The following is a 25713-nucleotide window of genomic DNA, read 5'->3' as shown; positions in this document are numbered from 1 at the left end:
ACTAGGTGAACTGTGTTATCGAACAGAGACCAGTTGTCCCAACTGGTACCAGTTGAGCTGGAACTGGTTGCACTGGTCCCTGTTCGATAACACAATTCAACTGGTACCAGTTCAAAAAATTTTAACCTGGGGTACTCCCAGAAGACACGTACTTTCTCCTTATTGCACGCAAAAAGGGAAATGATCATGTGTACTACTTCCAGTCACCGTTACTTGAAGCTGCTGGCGGCTAAAAGAAACTGAGCAAGCTCCGTGCGCATATGCCCACTGATGTAGCCTGGAGGTAAATTATCTTGCTGATGTGTTAGATTTACTTCTTTGCATACTTCAGTGCTCCAAAATACTGAATGCTAAACTGCTCTGCTGTAAATTTTGTATTCTAGGTGAAAAGATCTAAGAGCATGCGTATATGGCATATCATGTGCTTCATATGCATATGACTTGTCAATGCATACTTTGGGGTTACTTGAATGATGTCGTGATTGTTGAACATGTTTAACATGTTCTTGACCCTGCATAATTTGTTTGGTTCCAATATGTTCCAGCAGAGATGGTCACTTCTGGGCACACCATCCTTCCTGGCCAAGTCGTGTAGAAAGGCATCCAAGACACGCTTGGCCTTGGATCACTTTCTGCAAGAAGACCCAGAAGGGGGCATCTCTTTTGCATGGTTTCTCGTGACACACTGAGTGATTATTTCAGTTTTTATCATCAATCAGTCTTGCATCACTTTATCGTTTCAATTCTTCACTCTGCAGCAGCATATTTCAACTAGAAACTGATATTATTCCGGCTTATTTCATTTAGCCGTTTGTACTAGTGTTCTTTACTGACTGTAACACATGCTTGTTGTGTTCATAACTTAAATGTCACACCAATGTCTCGAAAGGTAGAACATAATGAGCTGGTGTCCCTTATAACTTCATATGGAATTAGGGTATTTTGTTGGGTTGGCATGCTACTTGTCCACCCTTGAACATTAGCATTCCTTTGCGATTGAAATTGCGCCTTCTTACCCACTTATAATTGCGGCAATAAGTGCATAGCATGGCGGATGATGTTCGGTGTCCCTCTCTTTATTTTTTGTCAGAAACAAAGTCGTTGAGTAAAGCTACTGGTGCCTGGCTAGTACGTGTAGCTCCCTATCTTAATATATTGAAAGCTGGGTGACTCAGACAGGGTGGTCCGGTCGACCTCTTCATTTTTTTCTTTCAAATATATTTAAAAGCCTTGTCCCTAGGAGGCACATTGGTGCTGAAAGAAGTTGAAAATAATTAGTGGTTATTTTTTAATGCATTATCATTCAGATGTGGGCATTTCGACCATTGCGCTTTCTATGCAGTTTGACGCCACGTATCTTCATAACTATTTGACATATTTAGCTGAATTTGTTATCCGTGTATTGTCTGGGATGGGTAGCACTGCATACAAAGTTCTGCAGATTCTAAGAAGGTGTATCTTTGAGGAGTAAAAAATTGGAAAGCTGCCTTATTTGTCAAATATGGTACTTTTGGGGAACCTCACAACTCGTCCCCCATTTGTGATACCGGAAAATAATCTGCACCATTGGGTTCGTCCCAAAATGCCCTTTCTTCACATAACGAGTACATCGTATTGTGAATTACAGCAACAGCCCCAACAGTCTTTTTATGAGGGGTATCTACGAAAAATGCGTAAAATCGACAGCGCGTATCTCATATATTCCCACTCGTGACATTTTTCATTTTACTCAAACTTTCTTCGAGAAAACTCAAAAGAGCACATAAAAAAAGAAAAATTGCTTCAGGGATGGTCGAAGTTACATTCGTAACTCAATGTCGTTCGCAACGTAATTTCGACCATCTCTGAAGCAATTTTTTTATGTGCTGCTTTGAGTCGTCACGAAGAATGTTTGTGAGTGTGAGTGAGTTTTATGAGTGGGAATACCTGCGATGTCGAATTTACATATTTTCCGTACATACCATTCACAAAAAGAGTGTTGGGGGTGAAATTCACAATACGATGTACTCGCTATGCGGAGAAACGGCATTTGGAAACGTACAAAATGATGTAGATTATTTTCGAGCATCACAAGTGGGGGCCGAGTTGTGAGGTTCTCAAAACATATCACATTTTACAAATGAGGCAACTTTGCGATTTTTATCTCCTCAGCGCCAAACCTTAGGATTCTCAGAGCATAGAACGCAGTGCTACCCACCTGACACAACACTTGAAAACAAATTCAGCTGAATATGTCAAATAGATATGCAGATACGTGGCGTTGCCTACGAAGTGCAATGGTCGAAATGCCCACATCTGAATGATAATTCATTAAAAAATAACCACCAATTATTTTCAACTACTTTCAGCGCCAGTTTGCCTCCTAGGGACGAGGCTTTAATATATGTTTGAAAGAAAGAAATTTGAGAGGCTGACCAGACCACCCTGCCTGATCCTGCGTAAAATCACCCAGCTTCTGTTTCTTCCTAGCAGTAAGAAAGTGTGGTACCCTCTGTACGCTGGTGCGCCGCGATGCCATGCTCTGCTACCAGCTCCGGTGGCGCAGCGGTAACGCGTGCGCTTGGAGACTGGGAGGTCCGCGGTTCGAATCCGCGGGCCGGCTGTGCCGTCTGGGGTTTTTCCTGGGTTTCCCTCAGATGTGTAATAGGCACAGTTCCCCTGAAGTCGGCCCATGGACGCAGCTATCCTCCCCCCGAGCGGATTCCGCTCGGTCTTCCACTTCACCCTTTCCTCTCCTCCTCTCCACCACCTTTCCCTTCCCGAGAAACATGCCGCCTAATCAGCAGGCAGACCTCTCGGATTCCTCCCAACGACACTCCTCCTCCTCCTCCTCTATGCTCTGCTCTGCATAGTATTTATTCATCCAGAATGAGTAGTACAGAAAGTCCACTTTGATCACAAAATGTTATACTGGTGGGACGTAATTGCAGTATGCCGTTTTAAAATGATTAGTGGGTAAAGTGGATGCGAGGCAAACGGGGAGGTAGCTCCAATCATGATTTCTGCGCGGAACAAAGAAATCAGTGTTAGCTTCAACATGGAAATTGTGTGCTTTCTCTCCCTTTTTTTTTCGGTGATGAGTAGTACAGGTGTGGGACACGCATGTGTCAGTATGAAGGACATTAGGGTGCAGCGAATTTATGTGGTACATATTTTATAAAAAAACACAAGCGCACAATTCTCTGGTGCATGGTGAGATTAGTTCAGTCATTTGCTATAAACTAATCATCTCATTCCTGCATACATCACCTGTGTCACTAGTCATCAAATGTAAAAATTTGTACTTGCTTCGCTGATGGCATTGCTGATTCTTTCATTTAACATGTATCTTGTGATTGGAACTACCTGTTGAATTGCTTGGCATGTATTTCCTGAAATAACCTCAGTGACATTTGTGATTATATCAGTGAAGCGTGGTTATTTCGTAGCCAAACATATTCTTCGTTTCAACAATTTTTGGGACAGATCTATAACGACAAACACTAACATTATTGCGTCTTCACACAGTCACTCCACATAAAATCATCAATATCTAACAATATTTAAATCGATATATGTACTATCCCAATATGAGTGACTTAAGGTCTTTATGACCAGTATAAGACCTTAAGATATTTATTCGCTTGTATTGGAAAGTACTCAGCCAGCATCATAAAGTATCTGTGCTAGTGCCACAATACCGAATGTGTAATGTGCAAAGGTGTTTGCATGTGGACCTGCATTCGAATGGTAACAACTGTCGTACTGCATATCCTGCATTTTCTTTCTTACAGGAGTATACTGTGCATCAGCCCTGCAGGGGCAGCAAGCTCAAGAACAGAGCCAGAACCTACGAAGAAGTTCTGGGAATTGTTTCGAAAACAGCACAAGTGTAAGGGAACGTTTTGCTTGGTAACCAGATACACTTAATACTAAGATGTTTTTTATCGCTGCAGATTTAACAGATGTCAGATTTTTCACCACTTCTCTGTATGTACAATAAATGCTCGGTCCTGTACTCTATGACTTGTGTCACACATTACTGCACGACTTGCAATTCCATTAAAGCAAGACAAACACAATTACGCATCCTTCGGTGCTGTTCCCAAATTTGTGGGAATTAATGCATTCTACACTTCAACCAAAAGCCGACTCTCTAAGGTGCCCGTGAAAATTACGGGAAAGAGCCGGCAACATAGCTGCCATTAAAATCCCTGTAAATTTTACGGCTGCATTTTTTGTAAGACACGGTAATTTTCACGGGAAAAAAACAGCATTCTGGTTACATCAAAATTATTGTAAATTTAACGGCAGTACTTCTTCCGAAATGGCCGTAATTTTAACGGGAAATGTCCGGCAACATAGCTGCCATTAAAATATACGTAAATTTTACGGTAGTTTTTTTACAGTGTGCCAACTGTAGAATGGGACAAGTGAAAGCTAGCCCATGTCACATTATTATCGTCTTATCCTCTCCTGTTCAGAAAATTTATTCTACAGGTATTTAACAGGTATTTATTTGTATTTCCAACTGTAGGATGGGACAAGCCTAAGCTTGCGCAGGTATTTATTTGTATTGCCAACTGTAGGATGGGATAAGCGTATTTATTTAACAGATCTCCTCGTATCGCCAACTGTAGGATGGGACAAGCGTTAGCTTGCCCACATCACGCTTCACAAATGGACCTCTCTAACATTGTTATAGTGCGACGACTGCCGCAAAAGCTGGGTTGCAGTCTGCCCACTGCTACATATTATCAGTGCTAGGTATCCAACTTTGCCGGTGTGGTTGAAGCTTAACAATAAAAGTGTTCGCCTCTCACGCCACTTAGCGGTACGCAATGAAGGCACCGTTCCACTTTTGAGAACTGAAATTAATGTTGATCGTGGTGCACCCTGAAAAAAAAAAGAACTTCACCATATAGCATGCATGTAGTCAACCATCATCCCTGGTGACATCGTTCTTTCCCCTGATTTGGTGGAAACGGGGGCGTACGCTTTTTTTCTTACTTGATGACAATAAGCCATTTTTTGCGAAAAAAATGGCGTACGCCGTTCGTTTTTCATCAAATCAACGGAGAGAACGTTGCCATACGGGATGGTCGTGGTGGTGGTGGTGACGTTTATTAGTAAAAGAAGTCTGCAGCAGTCTGCCTGCTCAGAATAGTGGCAGCAGTTACATTTCGAAGGGAGGGGGTAAGGGACGAAGAGATTAAGCTAACAGTTAAGAAAAAGGAAAGAGGAAGGAGAGGGGATAGAAGGAAGGTGGGGTTGTCGAAATAGATGCGGGGATCTGCTTTGGATCTCGTTACGCCCACGCTCTTCAGAAACCCCCAAGCCTCACATTCCACTGCCTGCCTGCCTGCCGTAACCCGTACAAACTCCTCTTCAAAGGGCAGACGTCATCTCTATTTCCTTCATGAAACATGTCTGGTAAAAGCTCTGGAAACAGAGGCTGGTATTCTCAAAACACTCTTCGCGGACGCCCTTGTAACTTCGGGTTATGTACGAAATACGTGTTCCTCCAGCTCGGTGGGCGGCCAGGTGCCAGACCAGCCGTGGTTTGGCAAAGAATCCCGTAGCGGCCAGATAAGGGCATCTCGATGCAGATATCTGGGCCGTAAAGAAGCAGCGTCCATCGTCCAAACTGGACCCAAAGATAGTAGAATGTATGTTCGCCGGGTACCCCGAGCGCGTAAAAGGGTACGACTTGTGGGACAGGGAAACCGACTGTTTCTTCGTCAGCCGTGACGTTTTCTTTGACGAAGACTGCTTTCCGTGCAAGGGCATAAACGACACGCTGGCCCCACCTTGTAACCCTGGACGCAGCGATGGTGTCGCGTGTTTACACTTGGATTGTGATAGCATTGACGGCAAAATCCCAACGAAAGCTCTAGCGGAACCGCCGGAGGTTGCGCCAGCGACTGCTGACATGTTCCCCCCAAATGTTGACGTCGTCACTGGCTCATGCTCTCAGCGTGGTCCGCAATCAGCGATTCCCAGGCGTTCCGAGCAGCTAGCCACCAAGCCCAAGCAAAGTTATTCGAGCTTTGCAGTAAAAACAAGCGATTTCGTGCTAGACCCAAGAATAGTGGAAGAAGCACTGTCAGCGCCTGACGGAACAGAGTGGAGAAAGACCATACAAGAGGAGATAACAAATTTGATGTTTAAAAAACATTCCCGCGACAGCACCGCAAGCGGTACTGCCCCGACTACCTTTTCTCACCCGCGCATTCAAAGACAGGGCCCACCCAGGGGCGGGCGGCGTTATCCACGGGGCCCTTCTCCAAAATCTGAAGGACCAGCTCATTTTCGCCTCCCTCAACCGCGAAGGGAGACCTGAAAATAAGGTTACTATAAAGTGTATGCTAGGAATAGCAGAGAGTTGCCCACAAAATCATTATCGGTAGCGCGGCTGTGTAGACTTATAAAATGAAGCACAAAAAGAGAACAAAGAAAACAATATGAATAGTGTTGTGCTCGTCTTTATATGCAACTACTGAAGATGTCCAATACAACGGCGAACGAATGACTTCTCGATGGAGGGTAGTTCATTTTACATATTTATTTTTCATTGTCGTACACAACACGCTCGACGTGCTTGTGGCGTACGCGAGAGTTGAACAGCTTGGTGAGTTAGTAATTTTTTGCCATATTAAATTTTGAAGTTTCTTCCTCAACTGTTGCTGCGAATACCGCCAGCTTTATCCTTTAAGCACACATTTAAAAAATTGAGTCCAGCGGGTGCACTGTAAGCCGCAGCAAATAGTCGCCAACTTGTGAAACTTCGGCAAATTGCACGTTTTTGATCAGACAACTCGGTGTGAGTAGGTCCTTGGTTAGAAGCGTGATCAATACGTCATTCGATTCTTGTTCCTTTTGACAGTTGTAATGGTAACGGAAAGAGAAACGGCACATTACTGAAATTGAAGACAGCAACAATAGTGGATAATACGAAGGGAACCCAGAGACAGGGGAAAGAAAACACGAAACACACGTGTGTGTTTCGTGTCTTCTTTCCCCTGTCTCTGGGTTCCCTTCATATTATCATGTACCAGCTCGCCTGCGCCCTTGCACTTCCTCCGTAACAATAGTGGAAACAGAAACGCATATACCACGGTCCCCCATTACCAGAAACAGAAACGAAACCCATCGTCCAGTATTGAATTCGGCTAATGGCTATTCTTGTTGTGCGATCACATTTCAGATACTTTTCATTTCATTTTTGTATTTTGATGACTCTATTCCCTGTAATGCTCTAAATAAGCACGAGACCATGGAAAAAAAGGCGCAATATTGGATCTCGAGGATGCATCCCTCGCTTGCCTACTCGTCCCAGTACTGATAACTCCATAACATCAGACATGTTCCTACATTTCTTCAAAAAATCTTACAAGGTGTGCGCATTTCAACGACGCAATATTACTTGTGTAGTGTGTACACGTGGGACCGAAGCGGCACTTCTGCAAAACAGCGTGCTGAGGGCCGGACAGGCTGTCCTCCCGCAGCTCCGTAACTGCCGTTCCATTACCGGAAACAGTAGCTGAAACGTAATGGAAACGATATTGAAAAGCTGGTATCAAAAACGTGTAGCGGAAACGAAAACGAAAATACTTCCGTTACCCTTCTCTGGTTGTAGGCTTCCTTGTACGATATTTTTGTCGCCCAGCAAGCCCAAGATTTCATTTCGGGCTGTGAAAATAAGATACAGGCTCAAGATTCCAGGCCCATGGGCCAGGATGTAACAAGGTGCACGCGATTTGTGAACTAGAGAGTACAGTATGCTACCTTAAGGTTGCACCTCAAATGCACATCTGTAGCACGCAGTGCTGCTGTGAAACACTGCTGTGTCGGTAACAACAACTACAAAAGTGCAGTTGTGCCATTTGAAAATCGTAAGGATCAAACCGAAAAAAAAAGAGAAAAAAGCGGTTCCGATCCCTCGTCATAATGAGCCACCTAAAAATCCACATAAAATTCTAGCGGAGGAGTGTGGCAGCTCTGGATCATTTGCCTGGAAGGGCCCTCCTACGGATGAAGAGGAAACATCAATATTGGAGAGACTTCTGCAATGAGATGCCTACCTCGGCATAGTATTTACGTCACTTTTATTTGAGAGTGGTAGGTAGCGGTATTGCGTTAGTTTTTCAAATATGTAGTGACGCATGTATTGTATTGCGCTGTCTGCTTTTCTTCTTCATTTCTTCTTTCTTTCTTTTTTTTTTTTTTTTGTGGGGTAGCGGGTCCTTGTACCCCGTTACTTCGTTTCGGTTGCTGGTACTACACTGCCTCATTGCACGAGTTCTTCCCCAATACTGTCCAGCATCACTGCAACTTTCTCACGGCACGGAAATAGCATGTGAAGAAGACGAAGGAACACAATTTCGATACCTGCCTTTCAGCTTGCGCATTTTCCAAGGTCAAAAATAAATAAATAAATAAATAAAAATAATGTTGTAGTTGCGCATTTTCTCCAGTTGTATCAGCCATGTACGGTTTAAATAAATAATAAGAAAGTCAACTCAACAAAATTAAATAACGTTTCTTGTTATTTCATCGTTGTCAAAGGACTGTCCTTGATGACGGGTCCGTCGCTTTTGATCTTTGTAGTACAGTGTGCAACTTAAAACCACACGAAGAAAACAAACTCAGACGGTAAACGAAAAAGTGAAGAAGAGAGAGAGACGGGACGGGCACGGAGCGTGCAGACAGCGAAAATACCAAACCGTGTGTCACTGCCAACGGCCACAGCTACTGCAAATGTCACAGCTCGAGTGTCACACGTCCTCCAGGCTTGACTAATCAGCTATGGCACCTCATCCACCTCGCTGACACGCGATAACACGTTCCCTGTTGCTGGAGAGGGAGCAAGTTCGCTGTGTCACTCTTTCAGTGGCGTACCCAGACCTCCAAGGTAGAGGGGGCTCGATACGAAAACTCCCCCCCCCCCCCCCACTGATCCTGGGTGACATACTTGTGCACACTGCAAAATGCGGATGCAACAACAACAACAACAAAAATGGAACGAAAGTAATTGATTTGGACGTTCACAATACGATTATATGTATAGGCTGTCATGACCAGGGTTGGCTACCGGAAACGGAAACGAGAAACGGTAATTACCGAAATTCAACAGGAAACGAAAATGGAAACGGAAACAAAATTGTTTTAGTTTCCACTACCAGAAACCGAAACGGAAAAGAAATTCAAAAGTGCTAACGTTAACGGAAACCAAATTCGCAGGACGTTTCCCTCAGTGTTTTCGTGTTAATATGAAAATTATATATATCCGCACTATTCTTCCAGTCATCATTCATTCATTGATTCATTCATTCATTCGTTTATTTTCGGGACTTTCTTTCGTGTTGAGCCCACTGCGCAGCAAGGTGGACGCGAAGGTTTTGGATGACGTGTTACTTTTGCGCACGAGCGGATACTTTTGAAACTTAAAGGCATGTATTTCCGCAACCTAGAGAGGCATCTACTTGCGGTGTATGAGAATCGTGACGAACTTTGCATTAAAGTCTTTAGTGTTTGTGTTTCGTGTGGCTGTCCTTTTGCATCCATTATGTAACTAGAATATCTGACATGAAAAAGCCAAAACCAGACAGTACGAGTTCGGGATGAGAAACAGAAACCAGTACCGAAATTACCTCGGAAACGGAAACGAAATTCTTAAAAGGAAATGGAAAGAGAAACCGGTACCGAAAACCGTCCAGAAACGGAAACAGCAACGGGAACGAAAAGCCGAGTTTTTCAGTTACCGGAACCGGAAACAATAGTATTTTCGGTAACCAACCCTGGTCATGACCAATGAGGTGGTGTCACGAGATTGGAAGTATTTTGAAAAGCTAATAGTTTGCAAACTATTCAAGCGTGCTGCTTAGATAGACGCCATGAACTGCAAGAACTTTCGCGATCGTCACACTGCCTCCCCCCTCCCGCCCCTATATTATGTTCTCCTCGGATTTGCACGATTTGCGTGGGTCTGTCCGTGGCATGGAGGGGGGCTCGAGCCCCCCTAGCCCCCCCCCCCCCCCCGTGGCTACGCCACTGGACTCTTTTCAAATCCAGGTTTGGGCTCGCCCAAAACTGACGCAGCCGTTTCATGTGTCGCTTAAGTGCCACTGTTTTTGGTGTGTATACCTTTGGCTTTAGCAGTCGAAATAGGGTGGCCCGCGCACCAAATTACGGCCGTCTACTTGAACGGGTTATTGGGAGAACGCGACCAGATGGAGCAACCAGCGCTGTTTCATGAAGGAAATAGAGATGACGTCTGCCTTCTGAAGAGGAGTACGTGTTTCGTCACGCTCTGAAAAAAGGGTAGCGTCACGACTCCCTTAAGGGAGTAAATGGCTTGTCCCAAGGAGCGCTCATTTTGGAGTAAAAGTTACACCCCTAAGGGGAGTAACGTGCTACTCCATTTGTGGGGCATAACCGTGCCACCCATTGCAGTAGCTGTATCAACACCACTAAGGGGAGTCAGGGCAGCACCTGCAAATGTTGTGCTGACGACTTCCTTCGGTATGGTCCAAAGGGAGTTCCCATAATACCGAGTAAGGTATGAACACTGCTTGCGCTCTGGGAGCACAAAAACGCTGTCCTCACAACTCTTTTGGAGGAGTAAATGGCTTGTCCCGTAGAACACTCCCTTTTGGAGTAAAACTTACACCTATCCAGAAGGGAGTTCCACTTCAATACATTTCCCAGGAGAAACCATGACACCAGTTACAGGCATCATGCTGGCACCATGTAACAGTTTTATGCCAGTGCCTCTGCAGCTGATTCGGAATCATCTGTGAAATTTCTGATTTCGGAGCATCTGTGCATCCGCTTATAAGCAACTCGCTTAGTACACCTACGTACGGAACGGGAATGGGAAAAGTTGTGTGTAAAGAGGAAGGGAAGTGTTATGACATTGTACAAAAGGTCGGGGAGGGGCGGGTGATACCTAAGCCAACCTAAGTCAATTCAAATGCAAATCCCACAATAGAGCCTTGGAATGGAGTGAAGCACGTTTTACGATACGTGCAACAGAGCCAAAGTTACGCACTAACATTTACAAGGATCGGGAAAGCCGTGGAGGAATATTGGATTGGGTTGGATCGGATTGGGCGAACGACAAGCAGGATAGGCACTCCTCTAGCGGTTATATTTTTGTGTTAGCCGGAGCAGCACTCTCCGGGAGCAGTAGAAAGCAACGGTCAACAGCTCTGTCAACAGTAGAGGCCGAGTACCAAGCGACGTCCGATGCAACCAAGGAGGTCCTGTGGCTGCAACATTTAGCGCAGGAACTCTGCGCAGAGAACCTCATACTGGAGCCCCAAACATTGTTCATCGACAACCAAGGTGCTACGGCAGTAGCGGTGAACCAAGTAACGACGGAGCGGAATAATCACATCGAGCTGCGGCATTTTTTTTTCTTCAGGATCACATAAAAGGGAAACTACGACTGCAGCACGTAAACACGTCGGCGAACCAAGCGGATATCATAACTAGCGTCTCAAATGGGCTGGAAACCCGGCAAGTATGCGACGCCATGGGACACCGAAATGGCGTGCTGACGACACATTGAGCGAGGACGTTAGATACGTGCAATATGCCGTTAGCTGTATGAGGCGTTAGGTTTCGTCTTTTGCGTCTGTTAAGCACTTCCTCTGTGTGCCATCGCGTCTCACATGGCGTCCTTTGTTGTGCCTTCTTATCTCTACACCAGTAAAGGCTTCTGCGGCCAGATTGACACAGGTTGACTGCTTGTCTCTCGTACTGCTATACCTGCGGTTACTGCTTAACGTCATCCCCAGTGACATCGTTCTTTCCCCTGATTCGCTGAAAACGGTGGTGTCTATTGTGATCATGTGGGCGACTACCTGACTGGGTGTTTTCTAATCAAGCAGGAGAGCTACATATGAGGGTATGGAGCAAGAGAACTAGATAACAGCACTTTTTTTCTGACTTCATGACTATCTTGTTAGACATGTGCAATATGCGGGAAGTGGTAGTTATCCAACATTGCCGGTGTGGTGGAAGATTATCATTAAAAGTATTCGCCTCTCACGCAACTTAGCGGTACGCAAATAAGACGTCGTTCTACTTCTGAGAACTGAAATAAGTGTTGATCATGGTGGATCTGTTAAAAATGAACTTCACCACATTGCACGAACATAGCCAACCATCATCCCCAGTGACGTCATTATTTCCTCTGATTTGCTGAAAACGGGGTCGTACGCTTTTTTTCTTACTTCAGGACAGTATTCTTCGAAAACAAAGCAAAGCGAAACCAAACAAAACGCTCAACAAACGAAAGAAGAGCCTCTACCACCACCGCCAATGTCTGAAAACTACCCTCAGCTGCCACAAAGGCCAGATAAAAGACGGCAAGCACGACAGACCACAGGCCCACCGCCAGCAGAAATGCCTCCACCGCCTTCAAGTGTGTCCTCAGCGTCCTCAGACGCTTTCAGATGTATGTCAGCACAGTTCCCTTAGAAGTCGGCCCAGGACGCACATTCCCTTAGGAAGAGGACGGCGAGCCCTTTCACCATCACCATCACCACAACCGTTCCTTGCTTCGTGGCAATACTGTTACAAAACAAAACAAAATAAAGCGAAAGGCTCAACAAAAGAGACTAGCCCCTGCGAGCACTGCCAATGTATGAAAACTTCCCTCAGCTGCCACAAATGCCAGCTAAATGAGGCAAGCACGACAGACCACAGGCCCACCGGCAGCAGAAATGCGTCCACCGCCTCCAAGTGTGCCGTCTACTAAAAGGGTCTGTCGAAGCTTTCAAGCCTACCCCGCCACCAATGCCACCGAGGAAACTCATCCATCGGGCAGACACAAGGATTCCACCCAGAACAGATCTCCTTGGTCCTCCAGACCCTGTCAGCATTTAAGGCTATTGTTGTGTCTCTCACAAGCCCAACAACTTCCCGAGGTAAAGCAGGCTCTAGCCTTCGAACCTGAGCTGCTGAGGATCATCACGCAAGGCAATCATGGATAGAACCTACGGCAGTGCAGCGATAATGCAGTGGAACTGCAATGGACAGATACGAATGAAACAGATCAACGAATGAAATGAATGAAACAGATAGCAATGACGCACTCTGCCGAAAGTGTTCGCCTGGTCGAAGGAGGCTAACACCGTTGTTAGCTGTCTCAGGTTTAACCTCTGGATGGGGTCAAGAACATGGAGGAGAACATGGGGTCATCCTATGGAGGACCGATGACCTGCAGAGAACTGAATAGGCTTGACGTCGGTGTCCTGGCTAGAATTCTAGTCAAAATTTGTTGTATTGTTGCCTCTAGGAGATGAGCAGCAATAGGAGCATCGGGCTCTAGCGTTGGAAATCCGCGACAAGCAGGGCTTTGGCCTACAACCTACGCCGTGGCGCCGTGGCATCGTAAACGTGTCCTTGTTGGAGGAAGAACGTGTGGTGACCGAAGTTGCGACATACCTCCGTGGTCGCATGCAGGAACCCCGTAGTCTCGACTGGTGGGATAGCGTTAAAGCCGGCGCGCGATACATCTTGCGGACATGGGGTAGAAGACTGGCGGCTGAGTCGCGCCAGGAGATCGCGATGATACAGGTTGGACTCCGAGGTCTCCTGGATGCTGGCTTGATGACACAGGAAGAGCGCACTGCGTACAAGGAACTTCAAGCTGACCTCTCTGCTCTCCTGTATCGGAGGTCACAAGGGTGGTCAACACAGACAGCAGGGATTTTCAGCCCTCGGCACACTTCAGGAAACGCTCCACGAATTCGGTCCGTCCTCGCCGACACAGTTCGATCGCCGCCCGAACGTCTTACAAGACTTGTACGGGAAGACGGTCCCGTCGCCACCAGCATGGACGAGCTGATGAGCCCCTGCCACTCGTTTTACGCAAGCCTGTTCGACCGAAAGGCGGTGGACACCTCTTTGTGGGAGGACGTTTGCCAAGACTACCCGAGTCTCACCGATGACCAGTCGTGTGACCTTGATTTCGAAGTGACGCCGTTGGAGCTCTTCAGGGCTGCCAGAACAATGCGGAAAGGCAAGTGTCCAGGGCCCGAGGGTCTCCCGGTGGAGATTTATTTACGATCCTGGGACATCATCGGCGCTCCTCTGTGTAACGTCTTCGCGGAGGCCATCGAACAAGGCTGCTTGCCAGCATGATCGCGCTGTTGCCTTATCAAGTTAACTTGTAAAGATCGAAGTCGATCGGAAGACCTCGCGGCCTGGAGACCGATTAGTCTACTAAACGTGGACTATAAATTGTTCGCTAAAGTGATTCAACTGCGCCTTGCCACGTGCATCGATCGGCTCGTCTCCCCTGTCCAGGCCTGCTCGGCTCCTGGAAGAAGCATTCAGCAGCATTTGTTCGCTCTGCGGTATATTTACTACTGGGTGACACGCACGGGTTCTCCTGCGTTCATCGTCTCGTTTGACCAGAAGAAAGCGTTTGACTTGGTGAGCCACGATTTCCTGCATTTCGTCGTGAGACGTGGGGGATTTGGTGAGCCCTTTCGGTGCTTTGTTCGAGTGCTCTACGCTGACGCTCAGAGTAAAGTTGAAGAGCTACTGCGCCATTCAACGTGCGATCAGGAGTGCGGCAGGGGTGTCCGTAATCACCTCTGCTTTACGTCCTTATCTTCGAGGTGGCCATCCGAAAGCTCTCCGACGAACGTCAGGTCCCGCGACTTCCCGTCCCAGGCAGCAGCCGGTTTCCTACCATCTTCGCCTACGCGGGTGATCTGACTGTATGCTTGCCGGAGCCAAGGGCAATCCAACAGGTGCTGGCCTGTCTGGCCACATACAATGCAGCGTCTGGCGCAAGACTGAACGAACGGAAGTCAGCGGTGCTTGCTCTCGGGGAAGACTTCCCCTACGTCTCAGCGTACGGCATACCGGTGCAGGAGTCTTGCGGATCTTGGGCGTGCATTTCAATCGAAGAGGTCCACTTACCAACAATTGGGCCCTCGCCCTGCAAGACATGGAGGCCCGTCTGAAAGCGCTGTCTTCAGTGGATTTGGATTTTAGGCATCGCGTCGAGGTTGTCCCACGAAATGTTTGTTATCGGTTGTGGTTCTTTGGGACGCCCTTCCAGCCCGCCACTGCAACGGCTCGAAGGGTGAACCGCATGACATTTTCCTACTTTTGGAATGATCGTCCTGAACGCGGCCAGCGGTCAGTGATGGTTAAACCACCACAAGAAGGGGGCTGGAACTGACCCGACGTTCGCCCCTCCTGCGTCGCCTTGGGCCTTGCGTCGCTGTTCAGCATTCTGTACATAGCAACAAGGACCACATCAGTCACGACCTTGCCATCTACTTCTCCGGCAGCTCGATACGGGACTTCGGAGGCTCTTACGACAATGGACGCCCGCACGCCGAACGTCTAATGACGTTCTAGCGTCAGATGAAAATGCATGCCTTTAGGCTTCGTCAGTTCCTGCCAGAAGCACACTTCCCGATGTGGTCTGTCCGTCAGATCTACCGAGCACTCTGCGGCATAAGCTTTCCAATTAGGGAGCAGCAACAACACGACCGAAGTCGCATCGCATCGAGGCTCATCCACGGAACAAGGGTCGACATCCGCCATATCTTCTACGATTGTATCAATACGGTGGCTTTGTGGCGTCGAGTGGCTTCTGTCTAACGGATTCCCCGAGTGTCCTATGACACGGTGCACTACCTGGACGGCCTCCCAGTACCATCGAGCAAGGAACCAGCCTTTCTGTTGCTGGCAGCGGAGATATGTTTTCAGTTGTGGTGTGGACGAACGCGTTCCGTCTACGGAGCGGCACCGGCTACACTCCTGAACCTGACACTTGCGACACGCGTGGCACTCAAGACCCGCCTACAGGCACAACTTCGTAAGGCAGGGACGGTTTCCGACGCCGATGGCGAAGTCATCATGACGTCTTTGTGCTCTCCCAGGGAAACAACTTGGTCACTTTTTAGACAATCTTGTGATGTTTTGTCTGTCTTCTCCCTTCTTTGTTTAGGTCACTCTGAGTTTTGTGGCTTAAGCAAATGCACTAGAGCTTTGACGTATATATTATTCTCAAAAGTACTATCGTATTGCCAACTGTCTCAAAAGTACTATAGCGCGGTAAACATTGTTAGTGCGACGACTGCCGCAAACGCTCTGTGCATGCCCACTGCTACATATCATCAGTGCTAGTTATCCAACTTTGCCGGTATGAAGGAAGCTTAACAATAAAAGTGCTCGCCTCTCACGCCACTTAGCGGTACACAATTAAGACGACGTTTCACTTTCGAAAACTGAAATAAATATTGATCGTGGTCCACCCTCAGAAAATGAACTTCACCACATAGCACGCACCTAGCCCAACCATCTTCCCAAGTGGCATCGTTCTTTCCCCGGATTTGCTGAAAACGGGAGCGTACTAAACGGAAAAGCTGTTTTGAGAGTGTGATATAATGGCAGCTCAAGCTAGTGTGTGCAGACTACTGCTCATTTTGATGAAACTCTATTTCAGAACAAACATTTTTTTCCCGAATTTTACGAATTTTTTGAATAATGTTTACGAAAAAAACAAAAAAGAACGACCATTTTTGACACAGCTAATCAATAACGCGACATAAAAGTCAACATAACCTATGGATAAAAAACATGGTGGTGGATAGTAGGATAGCGGCCGTCTTAAATATTGATACACACACGGAAAACAAAGCTTCACCGCATAGCACGGTTCTAGCCAACCATCATTTCGAATGACAACGTTCCCCATTGATTTTATGAAAGCGGGGGGCGTACGCCATATGTGGGTCAATTAATCCATAAGGCCACTGGTGTTGGTGCTGACGGTGAAAGACTCGACGTTGTCGGCCTCAAAAATGGCGTACGCCCTCGGTTTCTAGCAAGTCAGGGGAAAGGATGATATCTGTGGGGATGATGATTGGCTAGGAACGTGTTATGCGATGAAGCTCTGTTTCAGAGTGCATTGATCAAACGCTCAAACACTCATGCGTTCTCGAGTAAACGTACACAAGCCACCGCCACGACTTCCGGTGCCACGAAGACTTCCGGTCCTTCCGCGAGTAAAGACGTTCGGAACCAGCCGCCATGCAGGATATCTTTCACTTTCCTTATTTGCTGAAAATAGGAGGCGTACGCTTCTTTGTGGCAATTTCAACTGCGATAAAAAGGGTGTATACAACCCTTTCTCTCCTCAAATCAGCAACGATAACTGTATCAATCGCCATAGTGGCTGGCGCAGAGCGCGTGCACTACCAAACCAGATGTCATTTCGGCAACAAACCGGAAGCGTTGCATAAAGGCATGCATAGGCATATTTAAGGAAGCATGTTTTGTCAGACGTAAGTACCACACGAATAGATTGTATACAACGTTTCAAACAGTATGTTATTGTTTCTTTTTTTTTTCTTGTTGTCGATATAGGCACGAAAAGAGGCGATGCCGTGCTTGGTTTGAACGTCACCATAGATGTAGAATGCCTTCTTAATTATTCATTATAAAAATGTGTCTAAATTCTACAGGAATTGCATGCAAAAGTCACAGGGTATGTACAAAAGCCAGCTTTTATCTAATCCTAACCAATTTGCAATGAATATTTGGAGACCAATTTTTATAAAAACTGTACACAGGAAAATATATACAGGTCGTAAACAGAACGAATAGAATCCACTTTCATTTTCGATTCAGCTTACAGCTTCGATAACTCGTAGGCTACGCAGGGTTTGCGCCTAACCGATACAGGAGTTCGATAAACTTTTTTCTGTTTTTTTTTCTTTTTTGTGGCTTCAGAAACCAGAAATATTGCATTTATTTCAGTGCGACGTCGGAGAGCTGCTTTTCGTCGAAATCACAACAACGAAGGCAAAACAAAAAACAAAAAAAGGGGGAAATACTTGCGCACGCATAAACCTGTGACTTGTATTGTCATGAAGAGGAAAGCTACCTATGGAGGTAAGCTCCTTTGCACAAACAGGGACACTAAAAGCGCACAATTCTGACGCACTTGCGATGTGTTTGCAGAGGAACATATTACTGGTAGAGCGCACAAAGGGACGGCTTGGCAATATGCGGAACCGTCTTCACTTGAGAAGTTCGCTTCACTGCAGTAAAGGTTGGAACAAAACATGGAGCAAGCGGCTCTTCGCGACAGGCTAGCGTAGCCACCCTCTAGCGGTCGCTCGAGTCAAAATCGCCATTGCTTCCTGTCCACCACGTGATCCCCTCAGTTTCGGTTTTGCAAGCCTTTCTTTCTCGTGCTGCTCTCCGTACGATTTTACTTTTTGAAAGTGTTTTATTATGAAAATGTGAGCACCATCGTAAAAGCGACGTATGGTAATGTGTTCCTGTTCCTTCTACGGCTCTCGTTCAAATTAAATCAGCTCTGTTACGGGAACGCGTTGTTCGTAAGTACACGATCAGTTGTTTTAGTCGCCCGTGTGTGCTCGAGTCATCTTGAATTGTTCATTTGGGATCTCAAACTGTGCCGCGGCTTCATTTCATATCTTCTGTTGTTGTACAAATCTGATTAATGGTATTTTGAGCAAGGCATTCTTTACCACTTAATCAAGGAACGTATGTACCTTGGAAGTAACCGTTACCACACGTGATGTTTCCGGTCCCGCCTACTCCTTCTGCGTTCTGCACACTGTGACTGGTCTTCTAATACAACAGCAAACATTCGAATACACAGAAATAACGCGCAGGCACGCGTTCAACGTAATACTGTCATATAAACTGTGACACAGCTCGCGTCGTCTGCTCCGTTGGCGCCATGCTGTCTGGAGGGTCACGTGAGCGGTTACGTGGTAGAACAGGAGTATCCCAGAATGCAATGCGAAGCCGCTACGCTCATTCCTATGGAAAACTGTCGGAGGGGCGGCTCCTTGTACTTCCTTCCTCCATAGTACAAAAGCTTACGGAACACGCGAGTGGTGTGCTCTTTCCTCGGTGCGACACCGCAGCGGCTGGCGGAAGCGGGTGAGGTAACTGCACGGAGGTGTGGAAGCGTGCGCTGTTAGCGACACACAGTAGTAGTTCCGGCGCCTCTTGGGTGTCTGGAAAGTGGAAGTTACCACTGTGTGTCGCTAACAGGGCACCCCTACCAGTGCCGTGTATGCCAAAGGGAGTCTGGCCATTAATGGGACCTGCCTATACCTGATGCTCCACCCACTTTTTGAAGTATCTAGCCAATCACAGGTCGAAATACAGTTGTCTATTGTTACATCCATCCAGTACTTATACCTCACCCTTATTTACTGGGCGCTACCATTTTGGAGAAAATTGATGGATTTGGATTGAAACGGATATCACTGGTGACAGACCAAAACGACGGATTTTGCGCCCACTTTTATCAACGCCATCTGCACGAAGAGAGGCATGTTGGGAAGGCTCACAAATGCAGAAATGGTTGCTGGCAGAAGTGATTGGCCAGGATGGCGGTACAACCGCTTCTTCGTAGCAGACGACAGCCGGTATGAAGTTTTATATCACGTAATTTGAATCAATCAATCAGTACATTGAATCAAAAAGGAGCAAAGATCTATGTATAAATAAAATGCAATTATATAATGCAAAATCCTACGTACAAAGGTCGTCCTTCTTGCTATTTTCCTGGTAACACGATCTTAACTAGGCCTAACGTTAGCGACGAAACATCCCAGCTTCACGTAAATAATGATGGCGGAGCGAAAGTTGAAGCTGATTTTGCAGATGCGTACATGAGGATATATACTCACAGTATGAAATTAAAGTAGTCCGTGAAAATTTTTTGTCACGAAATCTCCGTTTCGCCGTTCCAAGCACCATCCTCTATCTTGGAGAAAATTTGGTGTCATGGCAGCTCCCATGGAAAACGGTAACCAATGAAATCCGCCTAAGTTTGATTGACAGGTCGAGCCTCTTTTTTAGGCTCCTCCTAATGGCCAGACTCCCTTTGGCATACACGGCACTGACCCCTACCACCCCTCCGAAACAGTGAACTCACTCGCTTCCGTCCGCCGCTAGGGTGGTGCACGGAAGAAAAAGTACGTCTCTCGCGTGTTCCGTAGGCCTTTGTCCCAACCTGTATTTCAGCCCTGGTTTACACCTTTTTATGCCTATTGCATATGTTTCCCTCTGACAGCGTAGAAACAGTGGTGCAACATTAAAAGTATAAGTGATAAGTTAAAAGTTGAAGTGATAAGTCACAATAATGCGATTAACATTTATACCTATGTTCATTCATGCGCACATGAAATGTATTAGTTGTTGCTCAAGTGTACAGCGAAGAAAAAGTACCACGTGTCTATAAATAGGAACTCCTGTGCTTACTATAAGCTCGACACGGATTCTATCAGTCCCAAAATTCGCGGTCACCGTCGGCGCTCTCCGCCACTTTGCTGAGCTGCTACGCGAGAACCTGCCTTACAGGATGTGATACAATGGGAGACAGCGTTTATGCCAATTAAGAACAAAACACAATAAAAATTGTAAGATGTCGTCCTCTAATACAGCACAATATAAATCTAGCGCCCCCTGGCCAAATGAATTCTAATGCATTGCGCGTATGGCGATGTCGTCGATTTTTGAATGGGGGCCCCATGTTTAGGCTACGATTTTTCGACAACGAAAGTCACGGTACGATGTGTGAAGGTTAACTATGACGCACACAGGGCCTTGAAAGTTGCCACTCAAAGAGGATTCCCTTCCTATAGGCACTCGACGGACTAGGTCCCAGTATTATCGTAATACGCATGCGCTGACACAGTACGGCTGGTCTGAAGAACGACAGCCATTTCTTTCCGACACGCAATGCCAACATCCGGCACTGCCCAGCCTCTTCTCTAGGTACGTTCGATTAGGCCTGCACTGCCTGAACCAGTTCCGGTGGTGCTGCACTCGCCCGTTCGTTTCAAACCAGTGTACACCAAGTGTAGCCCTAGTGTAAGGAAACTCTGCACTCCCACAGGGGTCAGTTCAACGGTAGTACAGAGTAATGGCGGCAATGGCAGCAGACGACACAAGGCAAATAATAGTTAATGTAAATTCTCGAACGTATCCAGAGAGAGCCAGAAGAGACGTTCTAATTTGAAGTCGAAATTACGATTCACTACAGTTTCGGTGTACATTGGTACACCGTTCCTGTCAGTTCGCAGAAGATTCAACGCTATCACGGTTACCAGGTCGTCGAATTCTTCGTTCTCGCGGTCAGAATCCACAATTTCCGTGGCTGTATGCACAAGTGTTGAACAGTTCATTGTGTTCGAAATTAAAAAGCAGCAATGCACATGTGATTGAAATGTCACAAGCGTCCTTACAATCCGTAGCGGTGTAAAGACTCGCGGAGAGCAGAAGACCTGCACTAGCGCTGGACTTCGATATTCGCGGAGGCACCAGTGTTGCACGGTTGAACTGGAGCTGGCCTAGTGCAGCGCTTGTTCAGAACTCGCCCTGCACCTCCCGGAACTGGTTCAAGGAGCGCAGGCCTTATCGAACGTACCTTCTGTGGAGGCCTTCAAAGCATCTGTTGATCGAGAACTGCTTTTTCGGACTCCAGAAGAACGAGAGGATCGTTGTGTTTATACGCGATGTTCCAGTAGCAGGCGGCAGAAGAACGTGGGCCGGAAGCCAAAGGTGGCCTAGAAAGACGCACCGGAGGAGATGCTCGCTCTCCTGCTCGCTCTCTGTACAAGAAGTCGTACTCCTGCGCTGCGTGACACGAGTCCTGGATCTGACGAGTGGCTAGAGTCCACTTGAGAGGAGTGGACCCATCTAGATCAAAAAACACGCCAAGGATGCGCATGCTCGCGCAATGCTGCTTCGGGAAGTCGGACTCGACATAAAACGATCCGTGAGGGAGAGTGTTGGACATTTGGGTGTTAAGTTGATTGCTTTATAGTATAGTATTGCTTGTATAGCTGCAGGACTGGCATTAGCGAGCATGGGTCGTTGTAATTATCTTCAGCATCGGTCACGAAGGGTATGTCGTCATCAGCATACGCAGAGGCCTTCCAACTCCAGGATGGGGGGGACTTCATTGACTGCACGGGACGCTTTTACGCATTGTAAAAAAGAAAGGTCCAATACAAGGACGTAGAGCGCAGGAGACAATGGGCAGCCTTAGCGGACGCCTTGCTCGATGGGGAAGCAAGAGGACTGCAGTCCTGCTACACACATCTGGCTGCGGCGGTTCGCATACAGAAAACGTATGCGGGACACTAAAATCTCTGGGAAGCCATGAGCGCTCATCAGCGAAAAGAGGCATGCGTGTAACACTCTGTCAAATGTTTTGGCCTCGTCCAAGGACAGGAGACCGCCGGACGCTGCCAGTCGGCGTGTGTAGTGCAAGAGATCGCGGGTCCCACTCATGTTGTCACACAGGCTACGGGCCTGCGCACCACAATTGGACAGCGCGAAGGAGCAGCGGGAGCATTTGAATGACTTGAAAGGTAATTGCTACTGTGACGAGCTTGTAGTCGTTGTTGAGGAGCGTGATCGGCCTCCACGATTCGGGATCTGCAGGACTGCAAACATTCTTTGACACAAGTATGATGCTTCCTAGTCCAAAAGACGATTGGAGGGCGCTAGCCGCGAAACCACGCCCAACAACCCGTACGAAGAAGGTACGCAGCACCTTCACCGTCGTATTACCAACTGTAGGATGGGACAAGCGTAAGCTCGCCCACATCACGCTTTAAAAAGAAATGTTTATTGAGAGAGTGAACAATGGCCAGAAAGCCAGACAACAATACACTCAACAAATACCAAACACTCAGCTTACAAGTGTGTTGTCATCAAGCAGGATAAATATATATGTAGGCTAACCTGATCATAGCGGAAAATGCGAGTGGAGCAAAGCCAGCGACGGGAGGACTCGGCTTTGCGGAGCAGTGCTAGCTCGGCGCACGTTTAGTGGCAACTAACTGTGTAGTACCACGCGTACATCGCCGAATTTCCTTAGTCGGAGAGTGCTAAGTGATCAGAGAGTCTGTGGTGAAGGCGCGGGCAAATCGCGGACCTCTTAAATCCACCCAGAGCCTCACCCACCACAGGTTTGGAGGCTTACCGACCCAAGTAGCCTCCAGCATGTGCATGCCTTAAACCACTAGGCTACCCAAGAACGATCAAAGACGAACAAATTGGGAATTTTCTGAGAGAAACGACGACGGTGTTTCGAGTTTCAAAACGGATCTGCAAGGAAAGGATTTGGTGCCACATTGTAATAGACACAAGGAGAACCGCACTTCATACAGCATACATGTCTTTAAGCTGCGAATTTTTACGCGACCTTTCACAAAATGGGCTGGCTATCGGAGCCCTGGAATCAACGCGAAGTAGTAGCTCGCTTCGACAACACACGCGAAATTGCTCCGGTAGGGCAGATGTAGGATTCTTCCAGGTGGTCTAGTATTGTAAAATAATGAATGCTAATCACTAAAGAAGAGTACGAGTGAAGTGGGCGGGACAAAATGGTCTAGTATAGACGTTACCTGTGCAAGTGATCCGCGCTTTGCATCCGAGACGCGAACATAATACATTATATGGAAGTGTTCAAGTTACTTCTGAGATATATCTCACTGATATCGAAACAGGCAATTCCAAATACCCCACGCTTCTGTGAATCTCATAGTCTACAGCTTGAGGATTGGGATTTCCTGGTTAGCAATGCAATTTCAGTTCCTCTGAGCTAATACGTCGAGAGATTTCGAAACCAACGCAAGCAATGTTCGTACAGAATCGGTTCTGCGGAATAATTATTCGCTAGGGCTTATCAGATGCGCACTTTATAATATGAGAAAGAACGCCTTTCTTTCTACGCTAGTTCTGTGTCAACCAAACACTCCCATTTGCCCGAATGCTCTTTGCCATAGTCAAATACTTGTTCTATATTGCGCTGACTGTCGCGTTTGGCTAGGTCTGGAGCTTTTGTCTGAGGTCTAAGTTTGGCTAGGTCTGGAGCCTGCAGTCCCCTGAAGACGACTGCCGTCACCTGAAGACACCCGAACGCATCAGGAGTCAGTTGAAGACGTCGGGTGTCATGTGAAGTTAAGTAAAAACACCTGAGGATGTCAGGAGTCACCAAAATTTACTGGGAGTCACTTGGAGTGAGCTCGAGTCACCCTCACCTTGGGCTCACGCACGTCTGGAGGCACCTGAAGTCACTCGAAGTGACCTGAGGACGTCTAAAGTCAATTGAGGTCGCATGAAGATGTCTGATCTCACCTGCAGTCGTATGACGTCACGTCAAGTCACCTGAAGGCATCTTGTCTCATATGATGGCGTCGGCAAAACTTCAACTTACCTGAAGACGTCGTTTAGTAACCTAAAGTCAATAAAAGCCGCCCGAAGACGCCAGGAGTCACCTGACGTCATGTGTAGACGTCTGAAGTCTTTTGAAGTCACCTGAAGGTGTCTGAGGGCACCTGAAGGCATCTGTTGTCACCTAAAGTCTCCTTAAGGCAGCTGTAGATGCCAGGAGTGAGCCAAAGGGACTCAAAGTAATGTACTTCAAGTCAGCTGGAGTCACTTGACGTTGGCTGTACTCACCGCAACACGTCAGGGGTCAGCTCAAAGACCTTCCGAGCGAGCTAAGGTCACTTGAAGTCACCTGAAGACGTCTGGCGTCATCGGAAGTCACCTGAGGTTGTCAGGACTCACCTAAAGTTGCTCGAAGTCACTTGATGAAGCTTCTCTGAATCCTGGAGAGGTGATCCAAAAATTACCTCGCCCTCAGGCACATTCCTCCTGTATTCTCCCAATTGCCCCGACGCTCATTGCCATAGCCTAATATTTTTCTCTATTGTACTGGCTGTCGCGTTTGTAATTTTTCACTTATGATGTTCTACTTTAAATCTCTTGTAGTCAAAGTGTATCAGGATGCTCTGGTGTACATGCCTATTGAACTGCTGGTATGATAATCGAAAAATGTAAAATTGACCTTCTTTGGAGATCGAGAGTTCAAATCCTGCAGCAGACGAAATTTTTTCAACAAAAATTAATGTAAATTTTCTTATTCTGCCCTAATTATTTTGTTCTTAGAAGGACCTCGTTTTGACCGAAATCTCAATATAGCCTCCTGAACGGTCGTTTCGTACTTGTTCAGATGCAAAACTACTGGTATCACTTACAAACAGAGTTCAAAACATCGCTTGAGAGTGGCAACTAACTGTGTAGTACCACGCGCGCATCGGCGAATTTCCTTAGTCGGAGAGTGGTAAGCGGTCAGAGAGTAAAGGGTCGGGCAAATCCCGAACGTCTTAAATCCATCCAGAGCCTCAACCGCCACAGGGTTTGGAGGCTTAGCCACCCAAGTAGTCTCCAGCAGGTGCGTGCTTTAAGCCACTAGGCTACCCAAGCACCGGTCAAACTGAAACAAATTGGAAATTTCCTGAGAAAAACGACGATGGTGTTTTGAGTTTCAAAACGGATATGCCAGGAAAGGATTTGGTGACACATTGTAAAAAATACAGACAGAAGGAAAGCCGCACTTCATACAACCTACATGTCTTTAAGCTGCGAATTTTTACGCGACCTTTCACAAAATGCGTTGGCTATCGGAGCCCTGGAATCTACTGCCAAGTAGTAGCTCCCTTCGAAAACACACGCAAAATTGCTCATGCAGGGTAGATGTATGATTCTTCGAAGTGGTCTAGTATCCCAGACGCGAAAATAATATATTATGTGGAAGTGTTGAAGTTATTTCTGAGATATATCTCACTGATGTCGAAACATGCAGTTGCAAATACCCATGCTTGTTCACGAGATGTCGCC

The sequence above is a fragment of the Ornithodoros turicata genome, unplaced genomic scaffold (genome assembly GCF_037126465.1).
Source record: "Ornithodoros turicata isolate Travis unplaced genomic scaffold, ASM3712646v1 ctg00000907.1, whole genome shotgun sequence".
NCBI classification, from domain to species: domain Eukaryota; kingdom Metazoa; phylum Arthropoda; class Arachnida; order Ixodida; family Argasidae; genus Ornithodoros; species Ornithodoros turicata.
The sequence above is the reverse complement of the archived record's forward strand: the minus strand, read 5'-3'. Positions refer to the sequence as shown.